This window comes from Neopelma chrysocephalum, unplaced genomic scaffold, assembly GCF_003984885.1.
Source record: "Neopelma chrysocephalum unplaced genomic scaffold, ASM398488v2 Primary Assembly neopelma1_22, whole genome shotgun sequence".
In the NCBI taxonomy this organism is placed as follows: domain Eukaryota; kingdom Metazoa; phylum Chordata; class Aves; order Passeriformes; family Pipridae; genus Neopelma; species Neopelma chrysocephalum.
The window spans coordinates 11,601,841-11,613,266 of record NW_020897689.1 but is presented as its reverse complement, the minus strand read 5'-3'; the positions used below and the strand labels follow the sequence as shown (position 1 = coordinate 11,613,266).

General features: G+C 45.0%; 1 protein-coding gene and 3 non-coding genes across 4 annotated transcripts in view; 1 reads left to right on the top strand and 3 right to left on the bottom strand.

The window, feature by feature from the left end:
* DNAJC5B (DnaJ heat shock protein family (Hsp40) member C5 beta) overlaps positions 1-11,426 on the top strand; it is a 30,655-nt gene that overhangs the window by 3,309 nt on the left and 15,920 nt on the right. The window lies entirely within an intron of this gene.
* Positions 7,594-7,666, bottom strand: TRNAA-AGC. The gene has a single exon. It is a non-coding gene; the product is annotated as a tRNA-Ala (tRNA).
* TRNAY-GUA lies at positions 7,996-8,084 on the bottom strand. The gene is given in 2 exon segments: positions 7,996-8,031; positions 8,048-8,084. It is a non-coding gene; the product is annotated as a tRNA-Tyr (tRNA).
* TRNAY-GUA lies at positions 9,266-9,354 on the bottom strand. Its single transcript is given in 2 exon segments — positions 9,266-9,301; positions 9,318-9,354. It is a non-coding gene; the product is annotated as a tRNA-Tyr (tRNA).

Sequence of the window (11,426 nt, the reverse complement as noted above, 5' to 3'; positions counted from 1 at the left end):
CATTCCCTTTCACTGTGCTGTCTTCTGCCCTCTGGTCAAGCATCAGATAAAGGATAGCATTTCCTTTACTCTGTAATCTCCTACAAGCATGAAGAACATGTGTAAGCCTTCAGATTACTTCTACAGTCTGAATATTCTTACTGTTCTCGGCTCTTCCACAAAGACGAATCCCTCTATTCCTTGAGATTCTTTGTGGCCTTTCATTAACATTTTTCCATTCACTAATGTTTTTCCTGTACATGAGATCACTTGCTCTCAAGTGTCCTGGTCACTGCACTTGGTCCATGTGTGTCTTCTACACAGAGGCACAAAGTTGGACACTGTCATGTCTTTACTTCCCAGGCAGTTAAACATCACACAGTTGCTCCCTCCCTACCTCCCCTGCAGTGAGATGGGGAAGAAAACTGCAGAAAAATAAAAGAGGTAAAATTCACGGGTTGAGAAAAAGACAGTTCAAAAGGATAGAAAAGGAAAAGAAAATAATAATAACAACAATAACTATAATGTTAATACAATTAGAATACACAAAACAAGTGATGCACAATGCAATTGCTTAACACCCACTGAATGATGCCTAGCAAGTTCTTGAGCAGCAACTTTTCCCCCTAGTTTATATATTGAGCAGGATAGCATTCCTTTGCCCAGTTTGGGCAAGCTGTCCTGGCTGTGTCTCCTCCCAACTCCTTGTGCCCCCAGCCTCCTCACTGCTGGGATGGTGTGAGAAACTTAAAAGTCCTTGGCTTAGGGTAAACACTGCTCAGCAATAACTAAACCATCAGTGTGTTGTCAATATTACTCTCTTTCTAAATCCAAAACACAGCACTGTACCAGATGCTAGGAAGAAAATTAACTCAAACCCACCCAAAACCAGAACAATATTTACCCCTTATTCTATACCATTTACATCATACCCAGGTTCCACACTTTCCAATACATCTTTTCCTATCTTTTTGTAGACTATGCAGATATCATTCCCTTAGCCTATGGAACATCCCTCTAAAATGTCACTTGAGTTTATTTAGTCTAATACTTTGGGCTCCTCTGTCATAGCAGCCTCTTTCAGGACAGAAGAGATAATGTGGGATGCATTTTGCATGCTAAAGTCAGTTCTGGCTCTGTAATTGCTGCACTTTGCCTGGTCTAATAAAAATTCATTCTTCATTCATCTGGCTAGTTTTTATTGTAAAAATGTTGATATGGCATGTAGTAGAGATGTCATACATTATTGTATAGCAATTAATATAATACAATTCAAATCACTGGCTATTCTCACATAGGCTCAAATCCCCTCGAAGTATGCATCATACTTCTCCATCCTTCCACATTACTCACCAGGTGCACCCAGGTCCTTGAGGAAAGGCAATATCATAGGTGGGTTTGCCTTCACCTGAAGCAGGAATAACCCAGACTGTCTTCCACAGCATATTTTCTATATGCACTACAGGGACTTTATCACTTTCGTAAAAGTACATCAAAGTTTTGACTGGGCAGGGCTAGCTTAATTAGCAGATCCTCTTGTGTTGACTAACCATGTGACTTTTGCTAAATGTGTATCCCAATGTTTAAATGTCCCAGCACCCATTGCTCTCAGTGTAATCTCTAATAGTTCATTGTATTGTTCAATTGTTCGATATTCTGGAGGCTGGTGCATGGTAGGGGGTGTGAAATACCCACTCAATTCCATGCTCTTTGGGCCAGATGTCCACGGAGTTGCTTCTCAAATAAGTACTATTGGCTGACACAATACTTTCTGGGGTGCATTGTTTGCTTGTTTCTCCAGGCCCAGAAGAGTATTCCAGAAAGTGGCATGGGGCACAGAATATCTTTCCAGCCATCTGGTGGTTGCTTCCACCACTGATATCAGGAAAAATTTCTTGATGGAAACAGTTGTCAAGCATTGAAACAGGCTGCTCAGGGAAGTGGTTGAGTCACCATTCCTGGAGGTATTTAAAAGATGTGTAGATGTGGCACTTATGCACATGGTTTAGTGGTGGACTTTGCAGTGCTGGGGTAGTGCTTGAATCTTCAAGGTCTTTTTCAACCTAAATAATTCTATAGTTCTGCGATTGTAAGCACATGGCGCTTGCATTGGCGGATTTGTGGGAATGTGATATCATCAGTCTGCCAGACCTCCTCTGGTGTATATTTCAGCACTGTCCTCTGTACCAGAGAGGCTTTAACTGTCTGGCTTGCTTGTTGCAGGCCACGTTTCACATTCATGGATAACCTGTGCAACAGTGTCCATGATGAAGTCTGGCCCCCAGTCATGAGGTTATATATATGTTGCATTTCTTCCTTGATGGCCTGAGGTACCATGGGCCCATCAAATTATAAATAATTCACCCTTATGTTGCCAGTCCAGATCCACCTGAGTCACTTCAGTTTTAGCATCCTGATCCACCTGCCAGTTGTTTTGATGTCCTTCAGTGGCCTGACTCTTGGGTACATGAGCATCTAGGTGATATACTTTTACAACAGACTTCTCTCCCAAGCAGCAATGTCTTGCCATAATTCAGCAGTCCAGGTGGGTTTACCTGTGCATTGCCAGTTGATCTGCTTCCATTGCTGTGGCCATCCCCACAGAGCATTTTCCACTATCCATAAGTCTGTATAGAGATAAAGTACTGGATATTTTTCTCTTTCAGCAATGTCTAAAGCCAGCTGGACAGCTTTCACCTCTGCAAGCTGACTCAATTCACCTTTTCCTTCAGCAATTTCTTTTACTTTTTGTGAGCGACTTCATACAGTAGCTTTCCAACTTTGATGTTTTCCTAAAATATGACAGGACCCACCAGAGCTTATTGTTTTTCATTTTCTGGTAGTTCATTTACAATGGGGCCTCTTCAGCACACATTACCTCCTTCTCTGGCAATATTCCAAAATATTTGCCTTCTGGACAGTCAATGATCACTTCCAAAATTCCTGGGCCACCAGGATTTCCTATTCAAGACCATTGTGTGATCAGTGCAACCCACCTATTCCACACAGCTACAGTTGCATGATGTGTAAAATGTAGAATGTATGGCTGGATACAGAAAATATCCAGCCCAGCACTGGCAGTTAGAGTGCCAAGAGGAGCTGTGCTTCAATACTAATCACATCTGAAGCAGCTCAAACTCTTTCATATGGTGCCAATATTTATTTTCAGTTGGAGAAAAGTGGGCCTTGGATCTTCTGTATCCCCAACTCCCAAACCCTTAAGAGTCAACCTCAAGTCTCCCCTGGTGTTTTTTGACAGTGGCTCCAAGTAGGGCCATTCTCCCCAGCTGCAGGACACTTTCAATGTCTTGTCCTGCTTGGACTGGCCTGAGTGCTACTGTATGAAATATTTCCTTTTCAATTAGTTCAAAGACTTGTCATTGTTCAGGGCCCAATTGAAATAGTTCATCTTCCATATCGGTTAATAGAGGGGGCTTATGATCAGACTGTAATTTGGAATATACATTCTCCAAAAATCTACAATGCCTAATAAAGCTTGTGTTTACTTTTTGCTAATTGGTGGAGACATAGCTGTTTTAAAGTTCACAGAATCACAGAGTATTCTGAGTTGGAAGGGACTCACAAGGATCATCAAATCTAGCTCTTAAGTTAATGGACTGTACAGGGATCAAACCTGTGACCTTGGCATTAGTAGCACCATGCTCTAACCAACTGAGGAAATCTCAGTGTCATTATCTTGTTGATCACATCCATTGGGATCTAACACCACCTGTCTTGCCATTTTATTCCTAAAAACTGGATCTCCCATGTGGGTCACTTCACTTTACTTTGGTTTATGGTAAAACTAGCTTCAGAAGATTTGGACAATTTTCTTCCCCTTCTCAAAAACTTTGTCTGCTGTACTTGCCATATGATGATGTCTTCAATGTATTGCAGGTGTTCCAGAGCTTCACCCTGTGTATCCAGTGTAGTCTGGATAAGTCCATGGAAAATGGTAGGGCTGTGTTTCCACTTCTAGGGCAGTCAATTCCAGTTGTACTGGACATCTGAAAGCGAATTGTGGCCTAGCACCCTTCTGCCAAAGGGATTGAGAAAAACGTCCTAGCAATATCAATTGTGACGTACCACTTGGCTGTCTTTGATGCAAACTGCCTCCAGTTCAAATTGGAGTTCTAGCATGTCTGGCAAGGCAGCACTCAGCAGCAGCATGGCTTTATTCAAGCCATGATAGTCTATTGTTGGTCTCCATTCTTGATCAGATTTTCACAGTGGACATATGAGACTGTTAAAGGGTGAGTGAGTCCTGCTGATCATTCCTTGGCTCTCCAATTGACAAATCAGCTTTATGCATGGGAATCAGGGAAGTTTGGCTGGTGTGATGTTGTCACCATTTTGGTAACAATTGGTACCTGTTTTTCAACCTTCAGCAAGCCCACAACAGAAGGGTCCTCTGAGAGAGCAAGGTAAGCAGCTGCTTAATTACCTCCATCTCCAAGGCAGTGCATGGAAAGCTCACCAGTACCCTTTTGAGTACTTGAAATACCTTCTTCCGAGGTAGTCTATGCCAAGGATACATGGAGCCTCTGGGCCAGTCACAGTGGGCTGCTTTTGCTACACATTCCCAGTCAGGCTCACTTCAACCTGCTTCACTTTAGCTGTTGAGATCTGCTTATCACCCCGGAAATACAGATGAGTTCTGATCTGCTATAGCTTGGTGGCATTAGAGTACACTGTGCACCAGTGTTTATTAGAACCTTATACTCCTGCAGGTCTGATGTGCCTGGCCATTAAATCCACACAGTCCAGTAAACCCCATTGTCCCTCTCTGCCATCTGGATGGAGGCAGGAATCCCACTAGTCCTTGTCGTAGTATTCACTACTCACTTTTCATAAATATAAATCAAAAATCCCTTCATCAAAGTTAGGAGTTAGATCAGCCCTTCTACTCTACCTGGAAAACTGCCTACTGGAGACTGGAGCAGCAATTTTCCTGAAGGAATTCCCTTTTGTGATTGTTTTTCATGGCAACAAACATACCTGTGCTTCTAGGGTCAAGGTAGGCTTTCCATCCCACTTTCTCATGTCCTCTCAGGGGTCATGCAGGTAAAACCATGGAGTGGCCCATGATGTGTACCCATTATGTCCTCTCTTGAGTAGAGGAATGCCTACTGCTAAGAACTGAGAGATCCATAGAGGTGAGGAGCAGAATCTCTTTGAGTTGCTAGACCTGTTTTTCCATAGCTGAGATGAAGGAGGAAGAGAGACTTTCTTTCTATTGATGGGTTGGCCAGCCTTTTCATCCACCTTTGTCCCTCTCTGTCTTTCCAGGTCATTATTGCCAATGAGTTGACATACAGTGATGGTGCACTCCATACAAACTTCCACCACATAGGTCATGTCCACATGACTTCATCTGGATCTTTGAATGACTGCTTGTTTGGCAGGTCATCATAAATCACCTCCAGCACAGACAGTTCTTTCAGATACTGGATAGCTTTGTCCATGGTGGTCTACTTCCTTGGGTTACATTAAACATCTTCCTTGAAGGGATACCTTTCCTTTATGCCTGAAAAGAGTTGCCTTCAGAGGCTGAGACCTTGCAACCCTTTTCCAATCACTTCATCAATGCCCCCTTTCTTAGAGTGTTTGGCTTCCTAACATTCTAATGCCAGGCTACGGGCCCTGTTATCCCAACATCAGAGCAGCCAGGTGGCAGTGTGCTCACTGAAATCTTTTTGCATATTTCTCACCTCACTCAGGGGTAGGGATCAGGTGGTTACCACCTCATTTATGAGTTCTTCCTTTTCCTCCTCCACTTTCAGCAGCCTCCTCTCTTCCTCCTTTTGTTCTTGTAATGGCCCTGCTTTGGAGTAGTCTGCATTGTCCACTTCTTCCTCCTGTTCACTCCTAGAAGAAGCTCCTTCATCTCTTACTAAAAGACTTGACTTCTACTTCCAATATTTTTTTCTTTTGTATAGGGGCAACTGTTATCAGTACAGGTTGGTTCTTCGGTTCTTCTTGCAGTGTCTGTCACTGGGACTGGGATAGCCAAAGTGCCTGTCATTTTGTTGTCAGATCCAAAGACCTTCTCTTCTCCTTATGTTACTGAATAGTGTTGAGCCAGGCCCCAGCACATTGCAGCCATTTGTTTCTCTCTGGAATTACCAGGGCAATAGCATCCTTTTCCCAAATATTTTACTAGTTTTTAGGGATTCTACACTTGTTCAGGAGTGAAATTCCAAAATGTTAGAGGTGCCCGCTGTCTTAGGCACTTGTCCATACTATCACACACATCCTGCCACTCATAACAGTTCAGCCTCAGGGCAGATATCTGACTGGTATTCTTAAATAGTTGTTTGAGCCTAAACAAGTCCTGAAATACAATCAGGAGATCTAACAATAGGAACATACCGGTTTGAACATCCTGACAATATTCAATTCTCAAGAACTATTGTAATTAGCCTGAAGGATAAGGGGAAGATGGAGGAAGGTGTCTGCCCCATAGATTGGCTCTCCGGGGAGGAAAGGTAAAGGATGTAATTAGGGATCGTTTCCAATAGATGGCTCTAGAAGTACAGAGAAAACAGCAATACTTGATTACAAATACCAGATTAGTCTCACAACCATTGATTTTATCATATCATAAGCCAGTGTTACAAAGTATGACAACATGATAACCTTAACCCAGTCCCCAAAGGTGATAAACAGCACAACAGAGAACATATACAGCAAGTAAGATGCTACATAAGGCAACTCTGAGAACAGACTCAACACCTCTGAGAACAAATAAATCAACATTGGGATCAGATACTATTAAACTAAATAATGAATGCTTACAACAAATTTGTTTTAACATACTCTGGTCAGATTTGTCATTATCTAAACCCTTTGAGCCCCATGCTGGGCTCCAAAAAGAGCTGTCATGGTTTAACCCAGCAGGCAGTTGAACACCACACAGCCAGTCACACACTCCACCCTGCATGAGAGATGGGAGAGAGAACTGGAAGCAAAAGGAAAATTTGTGGGTTGAGAAAAACAGGACAGAAAAGGAAGGGGGAAATGTCAATAATAATAACAGAATTAGAACATACAAAACAAGTGATGTACAACACAATTTTTCTACACTTGCCGAATGATGCCCAGACAGCCATTTTCCAAGCAGTGGCCCCCAGCCATCTTTCCCCCAAGTTTATATATTGAACATGATATGACATGGTATGGAATATTCACCTGTCTCAGCTGTGCCTCCTAGCTTCTTGTGCCCCCCCCAGTCTCCTCACTGGTGATGTGGTGTCAGAAGCTGAAAAGTCCTTGACTTAGCGTAAACTTTGCTTAGCAACAACTATAACATCAGTGTGTTTTCAACATTATTCACACCCTAAATCCAAAACAAAGGTATTAGGAAGAAAACTAACTCTCTCCCAGAAAAAATGTATTTATAACAGGTACTCTACTCTAAATGCCATCCATCAGATAATGAGGAAAGTCACAGAATACTTTCCCTCAATCCAGAGGCCTTGATGCTGTCAGAGAAGCCTGGGATGCTGTCATCTACTATGCTGCCCAGGTTTCCTGCAAGCTCCCCACAGCCTCCAGAGGAGGAGGGAACCTCACCAAAGGATCCTATGTCTAGGCAAGGGGAAGGAAAACTGTTGGAGAATGCGGGCATCGATCCCGCTGCCTCTCACATGCTAAGCGAGCGCTCTACCACTTGAGCTAATTCCCCACCCTGCTGCTCTGCCTCAGGTTGTCTCCCCTCCCAGGTACCCACCCCTGATTTGGGATGCCCTGCACCCAAAGCCTGGGCCTCCCATTGGCATTGCTCTCACACCACCACCCACTTGCTCTTCACTTTCTCGCTGAGGGTGCCCCCTTACAAGACAAATCTTAGGACCACCATTCCCTGCCCAGAGCTCACCCTGGGCAGCCTTTGCTGATTGTTTTCTCTTGAAAAAGGAATGTCCCAAAGTTTGGGCAGCCATTTGAAGGGGATGCACTGGGCAGGGCCAAAAGTCAGCGGTGCAGCAGTGTCTGCAGAGAGAGCCAAAAGAACACTCCTTCGAGCCGGAGTTGAACCAGCGACCTAAGGATGGCTGTGTAAGGGAGCCTACAGTCCTTCGCTCTATCAGCTGAGCTATCGAAGGAAGCACAGGGCCATGCCCACTACCTCGCCCATCACACACTCATCCAGCACTTCAACAGCTTTAGGCACAGCATCATGCCTCTGTTAAAACATCCTGCTTCAAACAGCCCCACCTCCAACACCACAACACCTTGCTCAATCCCTTTAGCCCATCCTATCATGCAAACCACAAACAGAACCATTCCATAAGTTCCTTGGATTTCATCTTCTACAGCTGGACTCTCCTCAAACAGAGCTTACCTATATCTGGTTGCATCTTCCCTTCATTCCCTTTCACCGTGCTGTCTTTTGCCCTCTGGTCAAGCATCAAACAAATATATAGCCATTCCTCTATTCCATAACCTTCTGCAAGCCTGAAGGTCATAGAGCATGTCATACAATCATACTTTGAATCTCTTTTTCTCCAGCCTGATCATACCCACTTTTCTCAGAGAAATCATCCATGCCTTGAGATTCTTGGTGGCCCTCCACTGAGATTGCTGAATTTCATTGATCTTCCCTGTACAGAAAATTCTTGGTGGCCCTTTAGAGGGCCATTTCTAGAGGGCCACATCTATTTCATTGATGTCTTTTCTGCATAGGGGATCTCAAAATTGGACACAGTACTTGAGATGACATTTGATGCCTTCAAGCAAAGAGGGAGAAACCTCTGTTAAACTGCCCATGAAGCTCTTACTGCAGACCTGGATGGTCTCCTACATCTCCTACGCAGATGGTATTCTGCATATACTGCGAGGACCCACAGCCCCTGGCAAAGGGCCTTGCGTGCAGGCAAGGGGAATTAAAAGCGTAGGAGAATGCAGGCATTGATCCTGCTGCCTCTCACATGCTGAGCAAGCGCTCTACCACTTGACCTAATTACCCACTCTGCAGGGTCTGCCTGAAGTCTTCTCCCCTCACAGACACCCACTCTGACTCAAGATGCCCTGCACCCAAAGCTGGGCCCCCAAATGACCTCACTCTCACACCACCAATTCATCCACTCACTTTATTGCTAGATGTGATCCTTGAAAGTCCCAGTGCTCAGGTTCTACCATCCCCTGCCCAGTGTTAACCCAAAACTGCTTCATCTCCCCCATCAAGTGAAGCACTTCAGGGTTGGGCTAACCTTGAACATGAGCAACCTGGGCAGGACCAACAGGCAGCTGTGCCACAGGATCTGGGCCAGAGCCAAAAGGACACTCCTTCGAGCCGGAGTTGAACCAGCAACCTAAGGATGGCCATGCAAGGCAGCCTACAGTCCTCCGCACTACCAGCTGAGCTATCGAAGGAAACACGTGACCAGGACACCTCACACACTTATCACACACTCATCGAACCGTTCAGCTCTCACACTACTCCCATGTGCCCTCATGACTCTCTTCTGCAGGAAATAAGGAAGACTTGCCTCGGATCACATCGTCTGTCAAGCCTACAGCTCCTCACCAGGACAGGCCCAGTCGTGGAGGCTCTCTCCAAGTGAGCATCCAGAACAGACAGCGTTATCATCGCGGCAAGACAGGGACAGCTGCAAGCAAGGAAGTCACTGCACAGGTCAGAGTGATGATCATTTCCAGTGACTGACAGTCAGGTCCAGACTGACAAGCCAGGGCTTAGGTCAATGCAGGAGATTCATCTGCACATCAGATCTGGATCCAAGGTCTCTCTGGCTTGATATTGCTATGGCTGTGGCCATGACTGAGCTAGAAAGAGCACAGAAAGAGAGTGAAGGCCCAGAGGTGAACATAAAGACAGCTCCTGCGCTAATGGGTGGAGGTGAAGACCCCATGTGAGGCAGATCAGGGCCATTCAGACCTATTCAGGTACTTGATGCCTGGATGAGATATAATGATCACCATGCAAGAGAACTGGCAGTCCTCCACTCCACCAGCAGAAATTATTGGTGGACCATCAGGGTCCACTCCCTGCTCTCCATCCATGACTGCGTTCTCAAAGCATTCAGCTTGAGTGAGTCCTCAGGGCACCTCGATGTGTACCTTCTCCTCCAAGCAGCCCCAGATTAGGGATCTCAGCGTCTTGCTTAAGACTTCAACCACTCAGATCATGCCAACCTCCAAGCATGGAGACTGCACAGGACTCCAGGACAATCTTCTTCTCCTGCCTGGCTGACCTGAGGTCAGCTCCTGAGAAGGTCAACCTGGACCACTTGTTCTGGGATAGCCATAAAATGTCAGGTCCCTAGAGAGCAGTCCTGGACTGCTCATTCTGACACAACCAGTGTTCAGGATACCCTTGGGCTAAATTAAGGCAAAACAACTCCAAATGATCAATTACAAAGTTTCATTTATGGCAGCAGTGATTTAAACTTTTCTAAACAGCCTGTGGCAGAACAGTGTTTTAAACTTTTCTGAATTAAACTTTTCTGAACAGCACCTGGTGGCAGCAATTTAAACTAGTAAGGAGAGGAAGAGAAGAAGAAGGAAAGATAGGAAGATAGAGATAGAGGAAAAAGTCCAGATCACCACCCAGACTTCCAGTGCTGTCTCTGGTTTGGTTCCTTTGGATGGTGGGTGCACACCCTGCCCCTCTCAGTTGCACTATTATTGACTGTTCCTCTGTCATACATATTTTGTTATTCTCAAGCTCTTCAGAAGGGGGTTAGGGGAGTCTCATGGTTTTGATCCCCCTCCCCCCTGCCAGAGAGACAAGTGAAATGCTGTCTAAAACTTGGTTTTGGAGATAGTTACCCAAGATAAGGAAGCTGGTCCCAGAAAAGTGCTATCCTGCATCACAAGATACTCTTTTCTAGCTACACCTTATCTTGTTAGCATGGAAACATTCCTTTTCTCTTCTGCCAAGTGTCTGAGATATTAACTCTTAGGTTTTCAGTTTCTCATGAGAGAGAAAAAAAATGGAACCTGTCCTGCTTCAACTGTGGCCTGTTGTGTTTTATTCCTCCACCAACAACCACGGTAAAAGGCCTAATTCTTGAATCAATAACTTCCTGATAGGCTTGCTTATCTCCCCCACAGTTCTTTCCTATTCAGGATCTGCACAAGGCCACATTCGATGGCCTCTCCTCAAAGGGCAGATGCTAACAAGTGTCCTGGTGGTCTTATTCTAAGGCTGTTGCACTTGGTCAATGTCCTATTTATGGAGGCCCAACGATGGGCACAATATTCTGGATCCCATACTCAGAGGAAAGTGGGAGAATCTGTTCCTTCCATTCGCAGCCCATGATGCCATGGCCATAGTCCTGGATGCTGTTCTCCTCTTTGCAGTGCATGACAAGGTCTCGCTGCCTCCATATGACATGGGCCCCTGCCAAAAATCCCTGTGTCCAGGCAAGCGGACTGAAAAGCATTGGAGAATGCGGGCATCGATCCCGCTGCCTCTCGCATGC